This window comes from Lissotriton vulgaris, chromosome 11 (assembly GCF_964263255.1).
Source record: "Lissotriton vulgaris chromosome 11, aLisVul1.2, whole genome shotgun sequence".
Lineage (NCBI taxonomy): Eukaryota > Metazoa > Chordata > Amphibia > Caudata > Salamandridae > Lissotriton > Lissotriton vulgaris.
Window position 1 is genome coordinate 73,158,817 of NC_141699.1, and position 26,984 is coordinate 73,185,800.

Below are 26,984 nucleotides of genomic sequence, written 5' to 3' on the forward strand. Positions count from 1 at the left end.
TTGAGGTTGTGTTGGCGCGCTATGGTTGCCAGGGGACTCATGTATACGTTGAAGAGGGTGGGGCTAAGAGATGATCCTTGTGGTACGCCTCAGATAACTGGGGTGGCTTCTGATCTAAAAGGGGGGAGGCGGACCCTCTGGGTTCTTCCGGTAAGGAAAGAGGAGATCCAGTCCAGTGCTTTTACTTGTATTCCGATGTTGCTGAGACGTTGTATAAGGGTGCTATGGCATACTGTGTCGAAGGCTGCAGATAGGTCTAGTTGTATGAGGGCAGCTGTTTCTCCGTTGTCCAGAAGAGTTCGAATGTCGTCTGTTGCTGCGGTGAGGGCGGTCTCAGTGCTGTGTTTGGCTCGGAAGCCGGACTGTGAAGGGTCGAGGGATTTGTTGGATTCGAGGAAGGCGGCGAGTTGATTGTTAACGGCTTTTTCAATGACTTTGGCAGGGAATGGGAGGAGTGAGATGGGGTGGTAGTTCTTAAGTTCAGTGAGGTCTGCTGTGGGTTTCTTCAGAAGGGCGCTGAGTTCGGCATGTTTCCAGCTTTCCGGGAAGGTAGCGGAATCGAGGGAGCAGTTGATGATGTCTTTGAGGTGGGGTGCGATGGTGGAGTCGGCTTTGTTGAAAATGTGGTGGGGGCATGGGTCGGTTGGCGATCCTGAGTGGATGGAGTTCATCAAGCGGATGGTGTCTTCAGTGGTGATTGGGTTCCAGGCGTAAAGGTTGTTGGAAGGTGGTTTTGTTTCGGAGGAGGGGGGGGGGGAGGACTGGTTTCCAAAGCTGTTATGTATGTCAGCGATTTTGTTGTGGAAGAATGAGGCTAGAGAGTTGCAGAGGTCTTGAGAGGGGGTGATGTCGTTGGTGCCGGCGGTGGGGTTGGTAAACTCTTTGACGATGTTGAAGAGTTCCTTGCTGTTGTGGGTGTTGTTGTCGAGTCGATCCTTGAATGCTGATTTCTTTGTGGATCGGATCAGTTGGTGGTGTTTGCGGGTGGCGTTCTTGAAGGTGGCTAGGTTGTCAGTGGTTGGGCTTTTTCGCCAGGCTTTCTCTAGGTTGCGACAGGTCTTCTTGGATTTCTTAAGGTCTTCGTTGAACCATGGGGCTTTTTTGCTACCTTGCTTGATATGAATGTTTTTCAAGGGTGCTAATTCGTCAGCGCAGTGGGTGATCCATTGAGTGAGGTCGGTGGCTGCTTGGTTTGGGTCTAGTGATATGTCGGGGGGGTTTTGGTGGAGCGATGTGAAGAGCTGGTCGGTGGTAATTTTGTTCCAGTTTCTGCGGGGTAATGGTTGTGGGTTGTGGTTTTTTTATAATTGAAGTGAATGCAGCTGTGGTCCGTCCAGTGGAGAGTTGTGGTGTGATTGAAGGAGATATGCTTGCTGGAGGTAAAGATTGGATCGAGCGTGTGCCCGGCCAAGTGGGTGGGGGTGTCGACAAGTTGTTTGAGTCCGAGGATGGCGAGATTGTCCAGAAGGGTGGTGGTGTGGCTATCGTTGTTCTTTTCCAGGTGGAAGTTGATGTCTCCCAGTAGAACGTAGTCCTCAGAGGGAAGGGCGTGGGGGCTGATGAAGTCAGTGATGTATTCGCTGAATTGGGTGCGAGGTCCTAGTGGTCTGTAGATGAGGGTGCCTCTGAGTGTGGTCTTGGGGTTGATGTGGATTTGGAAGTGAAGGTATTCGGCGGTTGTGAGTGTGTCCTCAGAGTTGGTTGTGATGCGAATAGTGTTCTTATGGACGATGGCGATGCCTCCTCCTGTTTGGTTGATGCGGTCCTTTCGGATGATCTTGTAGCCTTCTGGGATGGCTATGGCGATGTCGGGAGCTGACGAAGCGTTCATCCAGGTTTCTGTAAGGAAGGCGACGTCCGGCGAAGTGGTGTCGAGTAGGTTCCAGAGGTCAAAAGTCAAAAAAAACTTTATTCGGAAACATGTAAATCATGTCCATAAAAGTACATAACAATACATACAGCACATATAAACAAAAAATACACTTGACAATCGCAATCTGCTAAAAATACAGTAAGATACATATATATGTCAGATAATAAAAAAACGGTTCCAATAAATAAATTACTTTAAAAGTTATGAATTTAAAAAATCATGCTTTTCCTAGAGCTGATAGCCCTGAGTATATAACTAGCCGTATAAAAACAGATGTCAGGGTGAAGTAGATTAAAAAGTAACTTCATTGCCGCTTTAATAGTTCTTGCTCCATATTTTATAAATAGAGGTTTTAAAAAGAATTTTCGGTATTCACTGTACAGGTTACATACAAGTAGAAAGTGCTCTGTGCTTTGTTCTGAAAAATTGTCACACCGACATGGACCTATAGGGCGCGTCTTAATCTCAGGGAATGCAGCCAATAGGTGGGCCGTACCCATCCTCATCCTGGTGAGGACAAACCGGTGTTGCCCTTTGGTCACCTGGGAGAGGTAGGGATGTAGGCCCACGAATTCGCTTAATTGATTATAACGTATACAGGTGGAGAGTTTGAGATCATCCATATCTCGTTTTTCTGCACAATGATTTAAAAAGATTTTCTTCAGACTCTCTTTAGAGAGATCCGAGGCAGAACAATGATCTAGTATAACGTTTAGTCCAAACACCCTGGAAAAGGATTCAATTGTATACTTAATGTTCCAGAGGTCAATTGCGTGGCAGTGGACCGAGCAGGTGTTAGCAAGATGCACTTCAGATGGTTTGTGTCGGATCTTTGTTTGGAGTTAGTGGGTTTGGTGGGGGTCATGGTGCAGTCGAATTTGCAGGATTGGCAGGAGAAGGGTCCATGGGTGTGTCCAGGTGCGGCTTGGTAGCAGTTTGGTGGGCGGCCGGGGTTAAAGGCGGAGAGGGTTGCGGCGTCGTATGTGATGCGGGTGGGGGGGAATTGTGGGGGCTAGGGGGTATGGCGCTGGGCGCGGTCCAGGTGCGGATGGGCGTAGACGGGCTTACCTTTGGCGCACCTTCGGCGCACATGGGGCGCGACCGCAGCGCGTGAACGCTGCGCGTAGGTTGTTCTGGCATAAGTGGAAAGTGGGGGGCGGAGCGAGGGGGGGTTAGCTGGGAGGCGGGAGCGGGGCGGAGAGGCCGGCTACGAGGCACACCAACAAATGGCAGATAAAGCCAAACCGAAACAGGACTCCAGGACGCCAGGACGAGATTGGGGCACAAAATACAGATACGCTATGGGCAGTGGTACAGGCACAAACAGGCAATAATTTCAATTTAAAATACGAGCGCTAAATAAGCACAGAGCGCTATTACAATGCGAGGCAATAATTACAAATTAAACAAGATGCGAGCGCTAGATATGCACAGAGCGCAATTAAATTGAGAGCAGTAGCAGGCACCAATATTATTAAAACAATTCAGGCACAGAGCTACGATACCCAGGCTTGGAGCGTGGGGAGCGACCTCCTCTCAGAGAGTCTGGATGGATATTGATGCACCCAAGTTACGTGGTGAGCAGGTAGTGGCACTTATGTTTGCCGACGACACCCTCCTGCTGTCTAAATCCCAGATGGGAATACAGCGGGCACTAGATAACTTTGCCATTTTCTGCCAATAGAGGGGAATGGAGATTAACATCTCTAAAACAAAGTACATGATCTGCAATCCACCAAAGATCACCCGCTCCAATCCCTCTCTAAATGGCACTGCTTTAGATAGGGTCACTTTATTTGAGTTTCTGGGTATTACCCTTAGCGACAGAATGGAGTGGGGCCCTCAGATGGTAAAGGCCAAACTTAGGTTGGTGCAGTTGACAGGGGGTGTTCTTATACTGCACCGGAAATCGACAACTAAACCTGTTGCGCCAGTCTTGGAGATTTATAAAGCACGAGCCCGGGGAGCAATCTTGTACGGGGCAGTACTGTGGGGGCACTCCCGAATTGAAGATGTTCTCAAAGTGGAAAATTGTTTTCTAAGATCTCTATTGTCAATCCCAATGAGTACTCCCCTCATCCCCCTAAGAATGGACCTAGATATCATATCCATAGATGAGGTAATTGGTCTCCATCCTTTAGCCTACTGGCATAGACTATGGGTAACCCTGAATTGAGGTACTTTAAGGAAGAAGTAAAGGAACTTATGAGACTTCCTGGGACAGAAAAAATCCAATGGTTTGCTCATATAAGAAAGGAGAGTAAGAGGCTGGGTCTTCCAGATCTCTGGAGTAGGCCTGAGGTAGCATGTATGAAGGCGTCCCGTGCTGACTTGGTGAGACTCCATCGTAACAAACAACTGGAGGATGTTTTCACCAACTCTGCGCTGGGATCCCTAACCCTAGAATTTTTAAGACATAAAGATGAGTACAAATTTGAGCCCTTCTTGGACGAGATTATTCCTAGCCAAGCAAGGAAACTCTATGTCCAATTTAGGCATGGAACACTACCCTTCAGGGCTTTTTCGCATAAATGGACTGATAACAAAACATTGGAATGTCCAGCGTGTGGGACAAAGGAGGAGTCTGTGCCCCATGTCCTTTTTTCTGTCCATCCTATAAAAATCTTAGACAGCGGTGGCTTACCCAATTATGCAGAAATTTGGGGCTCAATCAGTACCAGCAGGCACTCAGGATTCTAAAATGTGATACCTCCCAATCAGTTGTATTTTCTGTTTCTCGCTATTTATACGCCATGTGGCGGAGACGCTGGTCACTCATTAAGAACCAATCGTGTGATCAATAATCTGCTTAACTTTGTTGGCGGTGTGATATCTATGTCCTGATTTTACCTTATTTTTAACCTGTACATATTTTTATACACCTTTTTAGCTCACTTTTATCTTTTTAACCTGTGAGAAATGTAATTTGTGTATCTTTTGCAACTAATGGATTGGATAATGATGCTTTTTAATGAGTGTATTTGGGTATTTTGCATCTTTTATGGTCTATGACCGAAATAAAGATTATTTGACTTGATTTGACTTGGTGACAGATGCTGTTTGGCCTGGTCTCAGTGGCTTGTGTATTTCAGAGGGCCATGAATGATTATATTGGGTGATAAAAGTGAGGTATATTTCTCCCAGCGAGGACATCCTGTTTCATGATGTATGGTGGCAATTGGAAAGAGTACAATACTACAATGAGTCCGTATTGTGCAAGAACTCTTAAGAAAGAAAATGGAAATGTGGTTGTGTTGAGATTGAATATTTAGGTCACCTCATTATTGGTGATGGTACCCTCTAGTATTGTAACATAACACTTGTAAAAGTTTGGGTGCATTTTTAAACAGAATATAAATGGAAAAGAACAGTGTTCAGCTTTTGCTTTAAGAGACAAAATAGTCAGTTATTGAAAAAGAAAAAGTCGCTGTAGTGTGGGCCATAAATACAATTTAAAAAAAAAAACTTTGTGTGGGCACTAAGTTCACCACAATAGCTGATCATAAGCCAGTAAGAGAAATCTTTACAAAGAAATGTTGTGTCTTACCATCTAGGTAATTGGGTAGTAAGATTGTAAGAACATACTTTTGAAGTATAATATATACCAGATGGTCAGAATAAGATGGTAGACTGGAAGATTATTTCATTTAGAGAACGTGCCTGAGTTCAGAAGAGTGTGTGGAAGAATTTAAATCAAGAACAAGGATAATTGATGACATAAAGTATTGTTTCATAAAGGGAATGGAAGGAGGCAGCTGACAAATATGAAATTCTACAAGAAGCAAATCAATCTTTGAAGCTATAATCGTCAACAAGAATGAAGTGAGTGAGCTAACACTGGCTGAATGGGTTGCAGCATTGGTAGTAGGGGTGGGGGGGAGGGGGTTGTTGGGTTTTGAGGATGGCCATACACGGACTACTGTATAACATTCTAGAGTTTGAGATGGCTTGCAATTTTTATGTTATTGAAGGGGCTCGATATTGGAGTACAAACTCAGATTTGAAATCCAAAGTGCCTTGTGGAAGGGTTGGTTTGTAATGATGGCTTTCCAAATGGGTGCAATGGGACTAACTCCACACGTTATGGTATTGCCGCATGTTTTGTCTGTGTTTTGAAATAATAAAAAGATTTTTTTTAAACTTAATTAAGTAATAATTAATAATTAATAATTAATTTCATATTCATTATTTAACTTATTAATTATTTGTTATGTAAATAGGTAATCATTTTATTTTTTTGTTATATTTTAGGTGTGAGGTGCTGGGTTTGTAGCGGTATAGGGTGGGAAGTTAAGTAATTAATTAACAATTAATTATTAATTTAGTATTAGTTATTCAATTGATTATTAATTATGTGAATTGTGTGATAGCTTTATATTTAATTATATTATAGGTGTGGGCTTTTGGGTTCGTATGGCTATAGGGTGGGCAGTTAAGTAATAATTAATTATCAAATAATTATTTATTATTAATTATATTTGAGGTGTGGGCTGTTGGGTTTGTAATGGATATAGGGTGGGAAGTTAAGTAATAATTAACAAATATTTATATATTTATTGTTAATTATATTTTAGATGCCGGTTGCTGGGGTTTGTAGGGGTAAAGGTTGGGAAGTAAATTGAGTTAGAATTTATTAACAATTATTAATTTATTATCAATTTTGAAATTGCTTATTAATAATGTAAATTGTGTATTAACTTTATATTTTAGTTATATTTTATGTGTGGGCTTTTGGGTTTGCTGGGCTATAGGGTTGGACATTGGGTTGATTACGATTCGGGAAACAAATCCGTACGACGATTCGAATTCGTAGCCATTTCCGTACGAATCGAACAAATCCGTCCGAATTGTGTAGTACGATCCTTAGTAAAAAAATACGTCTGAATCGTTGCAAACCTACGAAAAGCAAGGGAAAATCCTTACGATAAGGACCCTGAATGCGAACCGTACGAATCGTAAACATGCCGTACGACCCGACAAGTACGATCCGGACTGGGGAATGAGTATGCGATTCTTACGGTAAACGTCGCGTATGAGCAATTCGTACGGAGAGCCACACAATCGCATAGGGTACGGTTCGCACACCCCATGATCGTAGGGGTACGGTTCTTACACCACATGATCTTAGGGGTACGGTTCGTACACCTGCGATCATCAGGGGCTTAACACAAGCCCCCGCATTGCGGGGGGCCCCCGCTCCAGGGGGCCCCGGGCCCCTCACTGTAATGATGCACATTGATTGATCATTCATTATTGATTTTAATTATGGATGGTCCCCCAAAATGGTGCACTGCAGCGCTGGCCCCGGCCGGGGCCTCTGCAAGTCTTAGAAATGGTGCGGGGCCCCGGCCGGGGCCTCTGGAGTCTTAGAAATGGTGCTGGCCAGGGCCCCACCCGGCCGGGGCCCCAGTGGAGTCTTAGAAATGGTGCGGGCCGGGACCCGTGATGAGTGAGGCAGTGGCAGTGCACTCTTTAGTATATTATCATTCTGGGCCCCGGACGGGCCGCCCGGGCCCTGAGGCTCTTGAGGACTGGTGGTCTGCGGGGGCCACGGCCGAGGCCCCTTAAATTGTTACAGGGTCAAGGTGATTGTTGCGGGACCCCGGCCGGGGCCCGTGAGGCTGGCACTGGCAGCAGGAATGGTGCGGGCCCCGGCCGGGGCACGTGAGGCTGGCACTGGCAGCAGGAATGGTGCGGGCCCCGGCCAGGGCCCGTGAGGCAGCGGCTGGTAGCAGCTGCAGAATTGGTGTGGGGCCCCTGCCGGGGCTGGGCCCGTGAGGCTGGCAGGCTGCAGCAGGGAATGGTGGAGGGTGCGGGGTCTGGCCGGGGCCCCTGCTGAAATTGATACAAATGATAGGCGGTGTTGGACCCGGCCTCGTGGCGTGGTCCTCGTTGATCTCCGCAGCCCCAGATCTACGGGTGGAACTGATTCCCGTCCACTCAGAACTGTACATGACACTCCTACACTGGACCTGAGACGATCTCCAGACCGCGTGCCTGCACCCGTGCACGTGACCATCAGACTCCATGTTTGGCCACCCCGGCCGGCCGGCCGCCTTCTTTCCTTTCGGCGACCCCGGCCTCTCCTGGCTGCAGCGAAGCCTGCGCGTCCGGCGCGCCCAGATCCACCCGGGGGGTGAACGACTCACCAAGTACCCGAAACCCAGACTTCCATCACACCTCCGTCCCCCTTCCGAGGAACTGGTTTCCCTCACACCTCTGAACTATCCCTGGGGGCTGGTTTCGACGGCACCTTGGGCCTCCTAGTGAGCTGGCTCCAGGCCCTGATGGGCGTCTGGGATTCCATGGGCGCATGGTCCAAAGCATCAAAGAACCAACCGCCCAGACGATCAGGCGCCTGGCCCTCGGACCTCCGGCCTCCTGCCTATGAGGGTCCGGACATCAAAGAGCTCGACGACTATAAGACAGCCTGCCTGCCACCTAATCGGCAGTTGTATCTTGGACAAGAAAGCCCTGCTGATCTGATCGCTGCTGACTTTGAGGAGAACAGACTCTGACCCACCGAGCCCTGCTGACGTCGTCGCGGCTCACCCTAGAACCTATGGAACGGAACCATCGGAGCCCTGCTGACGCTGTCGCGGCTCCCTCTCGAAGCACCAGAACTGAACCATCGGAGCCCTGCTGACGCTGTCGCGGCTCCCTCTCGAGAGCAAGACCTGAACCATCAGAGCCCTGCTGACGCTGTCGCGGCTCCATCTTGAAGCACAAGACCTGAACATCGGAGCCCTGCTGACGCTGTCGCGGCTCCGTCTGCTTACGAGTACGACGGAGTACTCCTGCCCAAGCCCTGCTGACCTCGTCGCGGCTTGACGAACTCTCTGGTCCGGCTGGACCATCGACGCTACCCTCACGATCATCTTGAACCAGAAGTGAGTAGGACAGCAAATCCCATCGCCAGCCCCCGTACCCCCCAGTTCGAGGATTGAGAACTGTGCGCCGGGTACGTGGCGGGCCAGCTGGCCTCCTAAGACTGTCCCGCTTCCCCGATCCCTCGTTACGAGACTTTCGCGATCCCTCGATCGCTGTGTATTGCTCTTTACTTTAATCTTGATAAAGTCTTTCTTGATAAAGAATCACGGTGTAGTGTCCGTTCATAAGTGTGGTGTGTCAACAGTGTGTACGATCAGTCCTCCCCGGTGGGGACTCCCCCCTCGATAAGACTCGGCAATAATTGTGGGAGAGGAGGGTCCAGGGGGTTAGGAGAGTCTTCTTGACCCCTGGGGTCACCGCCTTCCAACAGGCGGGCCCCTGCCGGGCGGGTGACACGGTGTTTGACAGTCTTGAACTTGTCATGGTGCGGGTGCGCTTATTAAATGGACTGGATGTGGATGGACGGGGGCGGGCCGGGGAGTGGGGATGGACCCCGGCCCAGCCGGGCCCCTGAGGCAATTATAAATAGAGCTTGGGCGGGCCCCGGCCGGGGTCCTGAGGCTCTTGAGCAGGCTCTAAATCAATGGCGGTGGGACAGGGTGGGTGTGCGCGGGCGCAGCGCGCACTTCTGTTTACTCCTCACTCCTGACTTTCACTTTCCGCCTTCGATGCGTATGCGCGCCGTGGGAGGCGGGGGCAGGGGGGCTTGCTGGTGGGCCCCTCATTACATTTGTCGGGGGACAGGTAGACAACACATGAGCATTGCGCAATGAGCTCATCACGCAAACACAATACAAAAATGTGCGTACGGTGTGGCAGCATCAGGGGTGCGCAGCAGAGAAGAGAAGAGGGGGTCTTTATTTGCAATAATTTAAATTGCCCGGTCCCTACCTGGCTAGCCTGGCTTGCGCTCAGCTGCTCTGCCTGCCTTCTGTCCATCAGCTCGCGACGCCAGGCCCAGCAGCAGCAGGCCCCCAGCCAGCCCTCAGGTCAGGTGAGTGCGTCTCGTGACGAGTCATGCAGTGAGACGGTGACCCTGGCCTGTTGTAGAGCGCTAGTATGCAAGGAAGCCTAGGCGCAGAAACGGCTGCCTATGACGTGAATGAAACTGTGTGTGGGGTAGAGTGGCCGTCTGGTGCCTACTGTAGGCAACCAGAATCTAGAAGTTTCAACAGGGCTTCTCAGTCAGGATCACCTAAAGAGAATCCTAGGAACCAGTTAGATGTCAGTGACTCAGGTATGGAGCATGGAGGGCAAACGACTTATCAAAGAACAGAGTTGATTTTAAGTCATTTCACCATGATGTACAAATGTTTTCATTCATTTATTCACTTACTCATTCCCCAGTGGTGCCATATAGTCTTTGCTGAAAATGTTCCACTGGGGAAGTGTAAACCCCCTTATTATTTTCAGACAATTACTTACAGAGAAAAGTGCAACATTTCTCTATCACCACTTGTGGGCAACTGGTGGTGTACAAGTACATCACCAAGTCCAGGATCAAGGACTGTGCACAAAATATCCTGTATTAGACGTGCATCCACGTATTAATTGGAGCGGGTTGCTGCACATTTTAGATTATTAAGCTGAGTTTATTAGACTCTCTGTGTGTGTCTGTGTGTCTGTAAGAGAGAAAGAGATTTAAAATGCTAGCTTATGATTTACAGCTGCCTTACTGTGTATGCAAGCATATAGATGTGCGGGAGCAGGGAGAATTATCCCCTCATCGACTGCTTATGATGCTTTTGTAATACGTGCGCCCCCCTGCTGCAGATGCTGTGTATAAGGACGCTGCTCTTTTGCATTGAAGAAACTTTCACTATTACTGTTTAGAGAGGTCATGGAGTAAACATGTCTTCTGTTGATCATGCTGTGTGTTGAGAAAGCTTGCTCTTCTGTTGATGTTCTGTTGATGTTCTTCTGTTGATGTCAAGTCACCAGCCATGTAGAATACGTCTCGAACAAATACATTGGCTAACATTAATATCAAGAACAATCTCCGGATAGGCAGTAGTAGCTTGTTGGGTGAATGACATATTGAGTAGAACCCCAGCAGAAGAGAGCCTCTTCACTTGCACGCCTCTCTGTCACTGCGTCCTATTCCCTCTCAGATGCCCGCAGAGGAAATTGCTTACTGTGGACTAGAAGTGACACCAAGTTTAGGTGAAGGCAGGGACATTACACTCCCCATTCATACATATATTAACTCACTTTAGTCCATGGTGGTAAATGTGATGGGGGGTTCAGGAGGCCTGAAGTGCCATCCAGGGTGAGCAGATGCAATAATGGGGGCAGATGGTTGTGAGGAATATCTGTGGCCAGATCATAGGTTTGCAGGTCAAAGATCAGGCCTTTTTTTTGCGACTGCCTCTATTCTTGACGAATGCACAGGCATGAAGATCGGGTTTGTGACCACTGTTTAGCATATGATCTAATTTTTCTTTTCCTATCTGGGTCATAAGGCTTTATTTCTCTTTGTAATCTTGGATCAGGTTTCTCTATGAGGTCTGATATTTTTTAGTTCTGGTATTTCCTCTAAACATGAGTTTTGTTTTGGCGTCGTCTCTTCTATGTATTTATTAAGTGTTCCATCATGTCGCTGGTCTGAGTCCACAGTAGAGTTACTTTCCAATGGCTGACAAATAGATATGCTGTAAAATCCTTCAACTCTTTTCCAAAAAAGGAAGGTCCGTTATCGAACTTTAGCCTGGATGGGATGCCAAATGTGGAAAATGGGTATGACGACTTCTGTGGTGGTGCTTTGGACAATGATTCACTGGGGAAAACAAGAGCAATTGTAACTCCTTTCCAGTTAATCTTTGTAATGCAAGCATTTGAAGTGGTTACGTTAGTACTGTCATTCCCTTACCTTTGACAGACATAACATTCTCAACCGGCTCTTTAAGAAATGTAAACCGTACCCATTTATGCAGTGGGCATTTGGAGGCCACAGTACCTGGCGCCAGTTCTGCAACTTGGTTTCGAAGTGAGCCTTGATTTATTAAGCAGGTTTCTCTCAGTACAAACTCATAGTGATATCAAACTAGATCTGGTGGTAGATATTTTTCTTTTTTAGATCCCAGTCTTTGGAAGGCTTTTCCATTATACCTTCAATCCATTCCAAGTTAAAGTCTGTTTAAGACCAGCTGAAGACATTTCTGTTCCTCTAAGTGTAATTCTGTTTTTACTTTCATTACTTATATAGTGCCAGAAGGTTTCAATGAAGCCGCAGTTGCGCTCTGCAAATATTTCTGCATTCATTCAATGTGTGTACATTTCTCACAAAGATGGCTCTTATGACAATGCTGTGACAAAAGACTCCCAACAATAATACATCAATCTCCTATTTGAATAAAGAGGGGATACATAATTGAAGGCAATCCTACTCTCTCAAAGAGAAAATATGGCTAGGGAGAGAATGAGAGAGAGAGAGAGCAAAAACAGAATATGGCCCCACCAACTTGATTAATTAAGATCTTATCATTAATCCTACCGCTTATATTGGGCTCAGGCTTCTTATGTACGTGAACTCTCTAAAAATATAAATGAATAAATATTAATTATATTGTTCACATACTTTGAGGAAGACTTATGTGACTCCCCCTTTGTTTACTCACCTGATGCTCTTGTAAAGGGACGGATGTGATCCCAAGAAGGTTTGGGAACCCTGCCAAGAACTGGGAACACAAGCAGCTGATACACAAGCAGAACACCAAACAAGAGCAGACATCGTCTTGTAAGGAATTAATCCTTCAGACAGCAAGTACTTAATGAGGAGAAAGGGAAATTGGGATCTGGGGAAGGGAAAAACAACAAACTTATAGTGGAATGTCAATGAACAAACTAATGGCTGTGGTAAGCCCTACAGCTAATAAGGCCGCACTTCTTGCAGTTCCCACTGGCCTGGCTGGCACCTTATCCATTTGCTCAATGCTAGTCTATGTGTATGTTTATGTTTGGGGGTTTTGTAAAGCACATGGCTGCCCTAGGTCTTCCCAGCACTAGATAAGGGAGTTTTTGGTGTCGGTACAAGTTGGGTAATTGTTGTGGAAACAGCCATTGCTTGAGCTTTTTCCTGAAGCTGGGTTCCTCTTCCAGTAATCTCAGCTCCCTGGGCCTGGAGTTTCACAACTTTGGGACCAAGTAAGAAAATTAACTGCCTCCCCATCTTGATCACTTGATTCTTAGCATCACAATAAGGTGTTCTTGTGTTGACCTGAGACATCTCTTCGGTGTCTATGGGGAGATGAGTTCTCTGATTTTAATCTGGCCCCTTCCATTTACTGCTTTATGAGCCAGGCAGACGTTTTTAAGTTAATCCTGGCTTTGATGTGCAGCCAGGGAAGCTGTTTCAAGGAGGGCCTATAGTATCAATTGCTTATAATTTGCAAAGGAGGTGATAGACAGCCCATTGCATAATGTTGGGCTAAGCACGGATCCCTGTGGGACTCCGCATAAGACTGGCATTGTGTCAGAAAGACTGGTGGATTCCATGATCTAAAACAGGGGCGTAACACAAGCCCCTGCATCCCCCGCAGTGCGGGGGGCCCTCAAGCTTCAGGGGTTCCCCTCAGCACTGCACTTCGGCTGGGGAGCTCCTGATACAGTCTGGAAGGGGCCCCTCTAGGTACCTTGCAGGGGGGCCCCTCAAATATCGTTACGCCCCTGACGATCATGGGGTACGGTTCATACACCCCATGATCGTAGGGGTACGGTTCGTACACCTACAATCATGGGGTACGGTTCGTACACCCCATGATCGTAGGTGTACGAACCGTACCCCTAAGATCATGGGGTGTACGAACCGTACCGTGGTGTACAAACCGTACCGGGGGTCCGTTTTGTACGCACTTCGAGTCGAATTCTGCTTTTCCGGACATTATAAGCTCTCGTAAAAAAAGAGTCGTATGGAGTGTTGACTGGACGAATCATACTTGCTGGGTCGGAAAATGATGCTTCGATCCGCTCGGACATCACGTACTGCGTGTTCCGAATGCGATTCGTACGGATTATCGAGTCGTACGGGCTTTGGTACAATTCGGACGGAGAACGGCTTTGGGTACGCATCGTACTACATCGTACGTACGGGGACGTTCGAGGATACAATTCGTACAGCGAAAAATGCTCCGTACGGCTATTCGTACCGGATTTTACCGAATCTTAATTGGCCCCTAAGTAATAATTTATGAACAAATAATTATTTACTAATTATTTAATTGATAATTAATAATGTACTGTAGCAGGGATTCTGTTCTCCTACAGAACTGTGCATAGAGATCTGGAACCTTAGTGACTTAGGGTGACCCAAAACTCACCTCAGTATCCAAAATCCCCTTACCGAGCTAGCTACAGTGTCTTATTGGTCATAACAAACTCCCAATGACTTAGACAAACCAGAACATGAACTTAGGTTACCTCAGGTATCGTGGAACACATGAACACTCTTTCGCTCTATAATCATTTCAAACCAGAACGTGGAGTAAACGAGGACACGTGCACATTTGAAATATTTATTATTCAATGCAAGGTTCTCAAACGCAGTATTTTATATAATACAAGAAGACATATTATAAGAATCAAAGTTATTAGCATAGTTACTAGTCCATAATAGGCAAACGGTGATAGCATATTATAATGCTGAAATTAATAGGAATTAATAACACCTATTTCTCGCCCTCCCTATTTAGCCTACTATATTATATCTATGAAGGTCTCTTTTGGGTTTTAGCAGGGCGGGCCCATACCTCTAAATCTCAGGAGGAGAGGATCACATCGTCTTCAACCAGCTCTCTGCATGCGAAGCATCATCAAGTGTGTTTTTGCATTCCCAGTAACTCTATCTTAAAACAGCTTAGAGCCCAAATGTTGGCAGCAACTGTATTTGTGTTATGTCTAATGTGGTGCGAGGATCAGACCTCTCAGCAGCCTTGTGTTGAGTTATTCTTAGAGGGTTCAGCACTCACTCTGCAGACAGTGTACCAAGCACGACTGATATCAGAGTAATAACATATTATTCTCAAATAAATCACCTCTTTCGTATAGGTTGAAAGCTACAATAACAATTATGTGTTGTGTGCAAACTGAAGCCAAAGGAAATATGGCGTTTAAACATGTAATAAGCTCATGCTAACTTAACACAGTATATAGAAAAGCAGCATCTATATGACACCCCCCCAATGATCCGAGGACGGTCAAAAAATAAGCCAATACTAGAATAGAGGCATAACATGAAAGCAGAGTTCAACAATATTGAGCCAAGCTAAATATATAATTCAATTCAAAAAGTGCTTTATTCGAGTATTACTCATAAAAGCAAGACATACAAACATATAATAAAAAGCAATTAAATTTACATAGTCAATCAAACAAAGCACATACATAATATAAACAATTTAAAAACTGTTACACAATTTAAAAACAATGACACATCATATATACAGGTGCAAAGATCATTACTTATTAAAAATAACAGAGGGATGATGATCACAATAGCAATATATAAAAAATCCTCAATAATTCATTCCATTGAAAATTCAAAGTTCAAGCCGATGACACATTAATTAAGCATAAACAGAGAATAGACAAAAGTCTAGCAGTCTCTGATCAGCTAAAAGATTTGCAGAGAATAAACATTAGTTTAGCAGTCTCTGGCTATTACTAAGCAGTTTACAGAGAATAGACAACTGTCTAGCAGTCTCTGATCAACTTGATGGCGAGTAATTAGCTTACCAACAGTCTCTGCCTTAAAACCCATGCCCACCCCAGGTACTTTGCAGTGGCAATATTGATCCATTCTTCAGTAGTGGATTTTACAATACGCAGTGCCACCATACTACTTTTTGTGCCTAAATTCCTGCACATAGGAGCCAACCAGGCTCGCCTTGGGCCAAAATATACTGGGCAACAAAACAAAAAGTGACCTAGAGTTTCTTTTCCTACCCCACAGGCTGGACAAATTGCTACACCCCCAGATTTCCATTTAGTTGTTAAATTACGGAGGGGGAGCGAGCCTACCCTCAGTTGGAATAGCAATTTCCTGTCCATGGGGTTCGTTATGTAATCCCAATACTTTTCATAAATGGGGTACATTTTAACTTCTAGGTAACTAGTGGTCATGGTCCCACTATTAGTATTGAGCATACTCCTATTGGCAACATATTCCCAAAAATGTTTTTCAAAACAGACTTAGTGGGAAATAAAGCCCCAGCAGGATCGGTCCATAAAGCTTGTAGTCCTAAATTGAACAAAGCAATCTTTAATGTTTTAAACCATCTGATTTTGTTATAATGGTCAGCTTTAATAACATCAATGAACCCTTCCGCGTAGTGGGCGAGCTCTGGCGTAGTCCACAGTCTACGCCAGAATAGTATCGGACGTAATTTAGCCTTTTCCGTAATTTCTCTCCTACCTAACTCGTAACGCAGGGGCAATAGCGGACTGCTCTGTGGGATACCTATCAATGACCTTAAAAATTTATTTTCTGATAATTGGATTTCATGGAGATTTTCATGCCCCCATAGCTCCGCACCATACAAAGCAGACCCAATTGCTTTTGCCTCATATATTATCAAGGGTGGTTTGATAGGTTTTGTCAGTGATTTCTTATGTTCCTTGATTATAGTGCCGGCTAGCTGCTTGTGCCTTAATGTAGCAATATTAAGATGTTGCTGCCACTTATTGTCATTGGAGATCAAAATCCCCAGATAAGTGAAAGATTTTACAACTTCCAGAATGCGACCACTCATGGTAATTTTTGATTTAAAATTTCTATGTGGGTTAAAAGCCATGAGTTTTGTCTTGGACGCATTCACCTCAAGTCCGTGGTCAACACAGAACTCATCAAATATTGCCAATGCTTTTTGTAAACCACTTGGGGTTTTTGATAAAATTAAGGTGTCATCGGCGAACATTAAAATAGGGACTTTCTCCCCAGCAAGAGAAGGGGCATCCACAGCCCGAGATTGCATGCGGGAAACAATACCATTAATAAAAAGGGTAAACAAAGTAGGGGCCATTGAACATCCCTGCCGAACCCCGCGCTAAACAGGAAATTCTGCAGTGTCATTCCCATATCCTCCCCATCGTATTTTGGCATAGTTGCCCTCATGCAGTCTCATAATTAAGATCAACAGATCCCCAGGGACTCCTAGTGTCTCAAGTACTTCCCACAGTTTTGCCCTAGGTACCAGGTCGAAGGCAGCCCGCAGATCAACAAATGCTGCATACAGGCTACCTCCGCATAGCACCACGGTCTTCCACTGTATCAGTTGGAAACGAAAGACTTGATCCACAGTACTGGTTGCCCTACAAAATCCAGCCTGGAAGGGAGATAAAATGTTGTATTCATCAGCCCAGTCGAGCAACCTATTAACAATTACTCGCCCCACTATTTTCTGAATGGTGTCTATTAAACTAATGGGGCGATAATTACCAGGCTGGGCTCGATCTCCTTTCTTATATATAGGGATGATTACAGCACCCCGCCAGGTTACTGGGATATCTGCCCCTCTGGTGATCAAATTTATTAACAAATGAATGTATTTGCACCATCTTTCAGTGTCATTCAAAAAAACATCCGCCGGAACCCCATCAATACCAGGGGCCCGCCCACTTCGAACAGTATTAAGGGCAGTGACTATTTCATTCTGGGTGAAGATGTCATCCTCAGTTGGTAAAATATGCAGGCATCTTCTATCCACTGTCTGATCTCTGGAGGCGTACTGTTCACTAAAGAACTTAACCCAAGCATCCTGAGGGACATTATTAGTGCTAGCCTCTTCTAACCTGTCGTGTCCCCATTTGACTATATGCCAAAATAACCTGGAGTCCTTTCGATCACTTGCATTTTTTAGGCTGTTCCAGTGTGCCTCATCCCAATCTTTTTTCGCTTTTGCTATACACTGTTTGTATTGCTTCCTGGCAGATCTAATAGCCTCTAGATTTTTATTTTTGATAGCATCACCCAAGGAGGTTCTTGCCATCCTACATTCGTGATTGTACCATCGTGCAGGTCTATAGGCACAGATCTTCTTTTTATTTACCGGTTTCAGAAAGTGGCATTTAATTTCATTAAAAAGAACTTCATGGACCTTGGTAACAGTGTTTTTGCTAGGAGGGAGCCCAGCTTCACCCTCAAGGGCCATGATAGCCTTATCAGTTGCCATACTTATTTTTTCCAGAACCAGCTGATCTTTTTTAACACTAGTCCACCTCAGCCTGCGTAAGTCATTTGTTGGCACAATCAGCGGGGGTAAGGAATCAACAGAAGTACTAGGAGCAATAACATCAGACAGCCACCATTTATGGAGAACACAAAGAGGGTTGTGGTCACTCTCGAGCCTTTCCTTAACCTCCATATCAATAATAGATGACCATAGGGACATACTGCATATAACATAGTCAATACGGCTCTTAGATCTTCCATTATTAAAAGTCATGGCTGATACTCTGTCTGACTTAGTACGACCATTCAAAGCCCTTAACCTATGTTCAAGGCACATAACATTCAAACCTAATATATCCTCGGTCCAGCGAGTTATTGGGGTTAGGTCAAGTGCGGGGATTTCCCAGATCTTATCTTCCTCCGCACCTAAAAAAGCCTCACCAGTATCAAGGGGTTCAAAAGTACGGTTTAGGTCTCCTGCCAGTATAATATTGTTCCCAGAAGAGTGGATATCTAGGAAATTATACAGAGACGATAGGACCACTGATTTACCAGCACTTCCTCCTCTAGCATATGTGTTATAAATGTCAATGGAGGTGGATGAGTCCCTCGTTAGTCTAATGAGCTGAATATCTTTATGATTAAGCTCCAGATTTTTTACTAAGATCTTCAGGGACTGACGGACCCATATAGTGAGTCCCCCCATCGGTCTCCCTTTGGGACCTTTAGTAGCCGGTACATAATAATTCAAATACCCCAAGGCAAAAACAGGATCACAGGCCCATGTTTCTTGAAAAATGCAAACATCATACTTGCTGACGAAACCAAACCATTCTCCACAGACCATTTTGGAACAAAGCCCCGCAACATTCCAAGATAATAAGTTCCCGGAGGCATACTCCGCACTTATTTCAGAACTGTGATCAAACCCATTCAAATTTGCATCGACATTAACATTGTCATTTACATTTGGATAAGTTAGTCCTACTGAAACATCAAGATTACATGACTCATTTGGTGTACCTATAGCTCGACTATGCCCCCCTATTGTACAAGCAGCTGAAGAATTTTGCAGCAGAGGCGTGCAATTAGTTATTTGTCAATCACAAGCATCTAGGTTGGAAAGAGCGGAAAATCTGTTTTCCAGTCCTAGACCCCACTCAACGGAACCAAAGTTCTTACTGCCCCTTTTGGTTACAACGTTCCATTTTGTTCTTAATGTGCTTGGATTGGGGCCTCTGCCCTTCCGGGGGTAGAAGAAGTCTAGAGTCAATGGAACAATAGAAGTAGATCGTCTCTGTCGAGGAAAAATGTTAGGCAAGATGTTTGGTAGAACCTCAGGGTCAGAAAGATTGAGCACAACGCAATCTCCCTTGAACTTTTTTTCCCTGTTTCCAATCCACTCCACTCTTCTTGCGTTTACCAGTTCTTCAGCTAATTGCTGTTTGCCCCACTGAGATATGGCCATGTTATTAGTTAGCCAAGATAAGGATTTATTTAGAAGTGATGATGTTGTTTCAACTTCACCAGGAGCCAGAGTGGGCACATTTGCTAGTACAAGAACTAGTGGCGAAGCTTCCACCACAAGCTCAAATGACCCTTTCGAGGTATTAGGTTCACCATTAAGCTGGGCGGAGGGTACAGCACCAAAGGTATTATCCGGTGGGTTTATCAGTGGAGCCACTGTGGGGTTTGGGGCAACAGTAGGAATCAGTCCGTTGGATTTAATCGATTGAATATCATTAACCAAAGGTTGAACACTGGACATAATGACTTCTGGGAGTTTCCCCACTTCACCCATAGTTTTTCCAAGAAGACCTTCCAGTTTAGTTACCTCAGCAGCTAGTTTGTCAATTTTACTTATCAAGGGTTTAACTATCCCTTTGATTTTTGTGTCCATCAAGCTGCAAAATTTCTGAAATTGAGCATTAGAGAAGGTCACATAAGTTTCCCCAGACAAATCATCTTCCTCCTCATCAGGAATTTTCCTTGGTGGTGTTGCAATTTTATTTTTAGCTGACCTTAATCCCACCCGTTTTTGTATAGCTTTTCTTTTGGCCCCTGTAACCCTCGGTGCCGGAATAGGGACAGTAGTAGGGATAGTGGGCTCACAGATCGTAGGGGTCACAGTCACTGCTTCATTATCACTGTTCTCTTCAGTACTGGCTACTATACCACTGGGCTGAATGGTAACAGTGTCCTGAGCGGAAGCATGTGCCACTCCAGAGAGGCTACTATTTAACAAATCAAAGGAATCCTCTGTCTCTTTGTCTACTAGTGGAGATTGTGTAGATGAATCTAAGCCCAGAGAAGACCTTCTATCACTATTTATTTTCGCCACAACTTGGACTAGATAGTTCTCCATGGTGTTAGTGGCTGGAGTTAACCTTCTACCAGGCATATATGCAGATGGCTTTAGCGCACAAACAAGGCTTAGAACTAAATGAGGGGTGGATGTGTTACCTGGAGGTCGATGGATCGGGAATACTGTGATCGTCTGTAGGCCTGTAGACAATTGGGCAAAGTCCCTGGCCCAACCCAACCTTGGCCGACCTCGGACGGCCTCAGGCGGCCCGCCCTTTGCCCGGGCTTCGCCCCGGGCGTCCCGCGACGCGGGTCTCCTTCCCCTTTATGCAGCCTCTGCGTGCTCTGCTGGCGCGTCTCGCGTCACTTCCGCGCGCCACCGCGAGGCCTGCCGGGAGTTGTAGTCCCCCCGGAGCGGCGGCGCGGTTTCAAATGGCCTGATGTGACTCTCGGCGGTGGCGGCTTGGGCGTCAGCTCTGGCGCGATGTAATGGCCTGGAATGACTCTCGGCGGTGGCGGCTGACAGGTAAGTTCAGTCGGGTTCCTGATTGTGACTCTCGGCGGTGGCGGCAAGTAAGTATATGTATGAATGCCTATAGTGGCCAAACAAATCTTAATTAAAAAGTCTTCAACGCAAGGCCTCTAAAGTACAATGTTTTAGACCTGGGTCGTATAAATTCATATGTTCGCAAGATAAAAAGGCACCTTTCAAAAATACCAAAAGTCACGTGCCATAATAATGAAAGTCTCCAAGGCATCTCATGATTGGACAGAATATGCAAAATAGGCAGCAACAGCTTCCAACATGAAATCACTGTCATCATCCGAAAACAGTTCATCCATCCAATTAAGCAATGGGAAAGAACATACGTGCTCCTCCAGCACCAGATCCTCTAGCAACATCAGAGGACAACTCGGTGGGTTCTCAAGAACGCTATGTGCCAGAAACTCATGCGCCGCTGCGGGTATGTCCCACTGACCCATTAGTCCATGCATCGCTGCCAAGGCCATAATCCGTTCGCCAGAACAAACCAACTCGTGAGCAACTACGGGGCTCATCAGGTGATTAAAATCGACGTCAGGAGATACCGTCAAGCAGAGACACAAATCAATGGCCCAGTCGAAATCGCAGCTCAGGCAATGAAACACAGGCTGGACACATGTGCAATAGGAGAATCGAAGCGATAATCCAAATGCCGTGCTTAAAGTCGCAAGCGGCAGGGTGCCATAGTAATCAAGCATCCGGTTACGAAACTGTGTCAGGAAGAGTTGAGCGGCTTCTTGCGCAGGATGGGCATCCATGTTTTATAAAGCAAAACAATATCAAAATGCCTGCAGCCAAAGCTAGCAAAACAGGGAATCCGCCAAACAAACTGGAAAATATAGAATGAAAAAACGCGGGGATCACACCAAATATTTTTTCAAAGGTAGTCACGAGACCACTGCTAACTAATTTTAAAAAAAGGAGCGAGCCCAGACGTGGAGGAGGCATTAAAGATCTGATGAACCAGCTCACAGAAATGAAACGGCAAGTCAGAATTCAAAAGTGCTTGCACCTCTGTGCGTGTGTTAGCTATGTGAAGGACATAAGTTTCACGGGCCGAGCTCAGGGCCACTTCTTTTTGAGACAAAAGGGCTCTTATTCTACTCATACCATTTAACTCCGCTTTCAAGGTTGGGACGCGCGGCCAGATGGAAACATCTGAATTCCCATGTGTGGGAGGATATAGAACATTTTTGCAACACACCACACGTTCTGATACAGTAACCACATAAGCGATATCGACCATTAAACCACAACACTCTTCGTTATTCAAAAGCAAATAACTACCATTTGTCAATAATGTAAATGTGGGAACTATCGCCGGAACTGGTGTGCCTTTCAAAACACATGCTAAATTAGGACGGTCCTGATTACAAGAACCGTGTAACTGGATGTGTCTGCATATTAATGAACGGTCAGGCGACTGCGTGCATTCTTCACCATTAGGATTCACTTCCTTTCCATCCTTTAGACATCTATATGTGTATGGTAAGGACCATGCCTCATGGAGAAAAGCACTGCCTAGTGGTTCATATCGCCCTATTGCAATATACCGCATACAATTAGTAAATTTGTACAAAGCAAATGGTAATGTAATTATTCCATGGATAAGCCACGTTGCAGTAGCGGCTTCAGCTACAGAAAAGGGTAAAGACTCCAACTTTTCAATATGTAACATAGAAAATGATGCATCACGCATTGAAAGCATGCGCTGCTTGTCAGTCAAATTAAATGGGGCAAAGAGGGAGGACACGTTCATTTAACTCCAGGGCACACGGCCCGCTTTAAGAGTCTGCAGTGTCCATGCAAACTGCATTACAGAACACAATTGATTTTGACCATGGTATAATGCAGACACCTCATCATTTACAATGTCAACAACAGAAGAAACAATATTATTCAAAGTGTAAATTCGGGAAGAAAGCATGTTAATACTGTTATCGACAACTGCAAGCACTTTTTCCAAATTAGCTTGGTCAATAGCCCTAAGGCGTTTAGCAGCCTCAATTTGTGAAAATTTCCAAATTTCATTGTAAACCGCATAAATCCACCGTTTAGATCTGCCATTAGCCGGGCCTTTTATGAAATCATTCAAATCCACATTATCATTTAACTGGGATAGATGTAGTTTAACTGCAGCTAACGTGGAATGTTGTAACCAATTCTGACACAGCTTACCCACTGAGTAAGTTGTTACAGTATGATCAGCTTCAAAACGGGGATCAGGTCTGCCTTGTGTAAAACCCTCAGTCAAACCCAGAAATCGACGTTGGCAAAAATCAGATCTTCTATGCCACATCAGCCAACCCTTCGGATCCAAACTGGATACATTAAAGGATGAATTGTGCAATAGTGTTTGTAAATCACGAATGGACAATTCAGTGTAATTACCCCAACCTGAATATTCTTCCAATTCGGGGATAGTTGGTGTATTTAATTTTTTAGAAGTCGCCAATCCAAAGCATGTTGTTTGGGAAATGGTAGAATTTAGAAACAACTTGTGATTCGGGATGAGACATGCACGGTGCAAAGCCTCAGTGCCTTGTATCTGCCAATTTTTAGTACCCCAAACCGATTTAAGGTCAATTATTTCCTTCCATAGCTCGTAGCCATCTACAGCTAACTTGTCTAGAAAGGACTTCGAATACAGCAATTTTGTATCGGTAAGTCTAACTTTGGACATGGACTTTTGTGTCATTTTGAAATAAAATGACTCAGGATTTGATTGATTAAAGTCTGTAAAATAAGTGTATTTTTTCAGAAATGTACTGGAGCTGCCTTGTAAGGAAGCTGGGCAATGTTCCCACTGTGTGTAATTTACAGTACCCCTTCTGGAACTTGTTTTATGCAGAAAATGATTACCATAATGTTGAAAGCAAAACAAATCACCATAATTAACAGAATCTAAGTATATATCCTCAGCATCAAAGGCAGCATAATATTTCAAATCAGAGAATAATGCTTCCAAGGCCTGAATATCCCAATCATCAGAACGTATATTTTGTTTTACCACATCCCCCATGTTTACTCTGAGCACATTCGGAACATTAATCACTTCAGTGGGGCCATGGATTTGAAATCTAACCGCATCCCACACAATCCCATCAAGAACAGGCCAAGCAGTGATGTTAACTGTATTCAAATCTCTTTTCAGTCTGTGTGCTGAGTGTGAAGAGGAAAGAGGGGCCAATGTTCCATTAAGGTACCGAATTCCTGTTCTCTCTTTGACATAGTGTCCATCGATCAGACGGAAAAAATAAAACTTAAAACCAATTGACATAAAAAGATACATTGAAAAGAGAATCACCCAAATATAAGTCCAAGGGGGAATCAAAAAATGTTTTTTAAATAATGTGGCATAAATTGCGAGACGTGATGGTCTTTTCGAATGTGTTGAAACAGAGTCAAAAGAGAATCTGGATTCTGGGGCCAAACGAGTCTGCAAATCAGGCATTGATAAATCAGTTGGATAGGTGTAATTCAGGTCATCAGTGTCATTAACAGGAAAAGTATTTAATAAAGGGTTGGAAACAACAGGCATCTCGAGGGACACCTCAGGCTCAGCACCAGAAGTAATGGCCAACACAGAATGTCTCACCATGGAAGGACAGGATACTGCCGGTGTCATGCTATGAAGAATCGGCCACCCTGTGTATCTTGACATTGTCATTGTCAATTGAGATAAATCTGTTTTCCTTATGACCTGGAAGCGGTGGTAATATGACTGTTCTCGTGCCCTTCACTCCAAGAACTCTAACAGGAGCTCGATATGAAGGACCAAATTCTTTCTTGTTATCGATCTTCTCTCGAACCAATTCTCCAACTTGGGGTACCCAGCCAACTACCGGGATCTGCAACGCAACATCCGATGTGGAGGGCAAATGTTCCTTAGCAAGACTGTCTCTGGTCTTTTGTAGATCATGTAAAACATTGCAATGTTCATCTACGTCAAAGGCCGCGACCTGGGCCTTGCAGTCTAGACCGTCGAGGTCAGGTACATACATCTTGATACCAAAGAGCATTTCGTATGGGGTCCGCCCACCCAGAGGCCTTCTGGGGAGATTATTAAGCGCACGCTGCACGCCATTGAGATGGGCTAACCAGTTTCTGCCAGTGCCTATAACTCGAGCTGTCAAAGATTGCTTTAAGTCACGGTTCATTCGTTCCACTACACTGTTACCCTCAGGTCTGTACGGAGACGAAAACTTGACTTGGACCCCCAACGAAACCATAGCATCCTTATACGCTTTAGAGGCGAAAGCCGGACCCTGATCCGAATGGAAGGTACCACAGGCAAAAATCCCTACAAAGACACGCAAATCTCTTATGACAGTCCGTGAATCAGCGCTGCGATGGGGCCATACCCACACAAAGCGTGTGCATGAATCAACTGCTACTAAGATGTACTTATACGCAGTGATCTAAATAAACACAACCTAGTGGTTTATTAGATATGTACAACTGTGTCTGAGGCGGACGCGCCGCAGTTGAAGGCTTAATCTGCTGGCAAATGTCACATTGAAGGACATAATCGCGCGTCTGTTTGTACAGTCCCCGCCACCAGAACCTTTGTTGAAGCTGCGTTACAGTGGCTGAGACGCCCGCATGCGCAGACGCCACCCCTTCATGCGCCGCTGTAATCAAAGTAGCTCTGCGATCCATGTTGGGAATCAAACGTTCACCAACACCAGGAATTTTCACATATGGAACCTTATCGGGACTTAAGTGGTATGTGTACTTCAAAGGGAACCCCACAGGATATTTACCTCCCTTCTCAGTGGCAGCTACAGCCGCCAGGATGTCATCATCTATAAGTGTGGCAGGGTATACTCAGACGTGAGTCCCTTGCTCACTTTGCCACTGGATTCAAGCAAGCCGTGCTGAAGACGGCTGGAATGACAGAAACCGGTCCTCGGAAGCTTGTTTCTGGCCCAGGGAAGACATGGCTTGGCGGTTCGGGCTGGACTGTTCCCATGAGGCACAGGGTCAGACTGATTTGCATATAGCCATGTCTGAACTGGGGTGGCAGAGAGGGCTAAAGAACAGTGATGGATTAAACCCAGATCTTTTGACTGGGTGTGAGTGTTTGATTGATTCAGATGCTCCGTCCATCACCACCCCCTTTTGTACCACTTTTGGCCACCATAAGTGTGGCAGGGTATGCTCAGACGTGAGTCCCTTGCTCACTTTGCCACTGGATTTAAGCAAGCCGGGCTGAAGACGGCTGGAATGCCAGAAACCGGTCCTCGGAAGCTTGTCTCCGGTCCAGGGAAGACATGGCTTGGCGGTTCGGGCTGGACTGTTCCCATGAGGCACAGGGTCAGACTGATTTGCATATAGCCATGTCTGAACTGGGGTGGCAGAGTGGGCTAAAGAACGGTGATGGATTAAACCCAGATCTTTTGCCTGGGTGTGAGTGTTTGATTGATTCAGATGCTTCGTCCATCACCACCCCATTTTGTACCTCTTTTGGCCGCCATAAGTGTGGCAGGGTATGCTCAGACGTGAGTCCCTTGCTCACTTTGCCACTGGATTCAAGCAAGCCAGGCTGAAGAGGGCTGGAATGCCAGAACCCGGTCCTCGGAAGCTTGTTTCTGGTCCAGGGAAGACATGGCTAGGCGTATCGGGCTGGACTGTTCCCATGAGACACAGGGTCAGACTGATTTGCATATAGCCATGTCTGAACTGGGGTGGCAGAGTGGGCTAAAGAACGGTGTTGGATTAAACCCAGATCTTTTGACTGGGTGTTAGTGTTTGATTGATTCAGATGCTCCGTCCATCACCACTCCCTTTTGTACCGCTTTTTGCCTTCTGTGCCACTCGTTTTTTTCCTGTATTTTTGTGCCCTCTTGCCTTCTGTGACTCTCGTTTTTCCTGTATTTCTGTTCCTTTTTTGCCTTCTGTGCAACTCATTTTTTCCCGGTATTTCTGTGCCCTCTTGCCTTCTGTGACACTCGTTTTCCATTGTTTTTTTTGTGCCTTTTTGCCTTCTGTTCCCTTCATCGTCCCTCACCGGCCCCGCTGCAGCGTCCCCTGCGCCCCCGCCCTCCTGACTGCCCACTCGCTGCCTCCGCCTCCAGCCTCCCAGCTGCTTCTCCCTCCCACCTCCTTATATATGACGGCCGTGCAGCGGGCGCGCCTAAGGGAAGCCCGTCTGTGCCTGTCCGCGCCTGGACTGCGCCCAGCGCCAGAACCCCTGGCCCCTGCAC